This window comes from Anopheles aquasalis, chromosome 3 (genome assembly GCF_943734665.1).
Source record: "Anopheles aquasalis chromosome 3, idAnoAquaMG_Q_19, whole genome shotgun sequence".
NCBI lineage: Eukaryota > Metazoa > Arthropoda > Insecta > Diptera > Culicidae > Anopheles > Anopheles aquasalis.
In genome coordinates this window covers 20,976,596-20,978,248 of record NC_064878.1, presented here as the reverse complement: position 1 = coordinate 20,978,248, position 1,653 = coordinate 20,976,596, and positions in this window count along the sequence as shown.

Here is a 1,653-nt window from a genome sequence, read left to right as displayed (position 1 = left end):
CAAACAGTCAGTAAGCCTGCCAGAGGGCCTAGTGTGTTTAAGAAACAGAACTCAAAAGCATCTACTATTTCCATCCACTCCACACCCCGCTGCTTATCCCATTGAAAAGCAACGACTAGATAAACAAAAAAAAACAGAAAAAAGATCCAATTATCACTTCCATCCAAAGGCGGCAGCAGCAGGATTAGAAACCGTGTCCAACAGAGCGCATTTCGGCTTAATTGGTGGTGCGGCCGGATCGTTTAGATGGATCGTTGCTCCGCTCTTTTTCTAGTGCCACGGTCCGTACCGTAACGCTAGAATGATTTCGAAATTGGAAATCAGAACGTACGTGTGTTGTTTACCGCTTCCCTCGATTCCTCACCATCGTCCGGACGACCGTGACGATTTGTTGACAAAACATCGCGATTGCATATTCACGTCAACATCAACAGGGCAGCAGCCCGCGCTATCACCCAGGGCAGCCAGCGGGGCTGGTGATAACATTTGACTTGCAGTTAGCCTCGAATCTCGGCTCGATTTGAAGCTCGCGTCAAAGCACATTCAAGCGTACAAACTTCATCATCACATTGTACGTCAGAAGAATCTAGATCGATGGCTGATCAAGTCAGTCAAGGGTCACCGTAGACAAGCGAGTAAGAGCGAGCCGACAAGCAAATCATGGACAGACTGCTGGCGACGATGTGTGATTACAAGACCGTTAGTTGGGCGAATAAAATGAGTATTCGTTTTCTATTAAACCAAGTTGTTACCAAGTTGTGTTCCCCGGTTTTTAGAATTCAAAGCGACAGAGTTGCGCTTGTGGCATCTGCAAAAGGTCGGAACGAACCGCGAGCAATAGTTGACTTATGAACTTAACATCGTAGGCACTTGATCAATTTCAAACCATTCGCGAGCATACGACTGATGATGATGATGATCGTAAAATCCTTCACACGTGCCCGTGCCGCGTAGCTCAAGGTTGGCTGGCTGAGCCGGAGAATGACTCGAGAAACGAATAGTGAAATAGCACCAGAAACCCATCCACACCCCACAGGCCAACGAGTCCATATCAGAGGACGCATATTTAAGGCTTGGATCTCTCAGATCGCTCCATTAAATGGATCCGACCAACCAGCGAAAAAAAAAACGCTAACTCAAAATGAATATTTAAATGGAAGAACCTCGGCAAACACCGGCTATCTGCCTTTTTTGGGAGGCGAATTGACAGGTTTTTGTCTGAAAGGCCCCGCTATGGACAGGTTAAACGGCATAAAAGACGAGTTTTTATGATTTTCTAAATCATGTTACGGCGTTTACTGCCACGCGATATCGCTGCTTGACATTCTCTACGGTTCCCAGGCTAACAAATGGAGCTCTATCACCCGGTCTCCGGTTGACATTTATCGCTGTAAAGCTTCAATTTATTGCGAATTGATCATGCATGCATTGTCGCTGTTCGTCGCTATCACTTTCCACATTCACCAGAGCGCAGGACATCCCTCCGAAGAAAAAAAACAACTAAACAGCTAGGATTTAAACAAACTTCCTTCCCTTCGCGATCTGAATGATGAATAGGGAATATCTTTCGAGGGCCCCATCGAGGGCAATAAAATGGTGAGCAGGCAGTTAATTACCTTCACGTCTGGCTGTCTGTGGTGGACAGGAAAGACA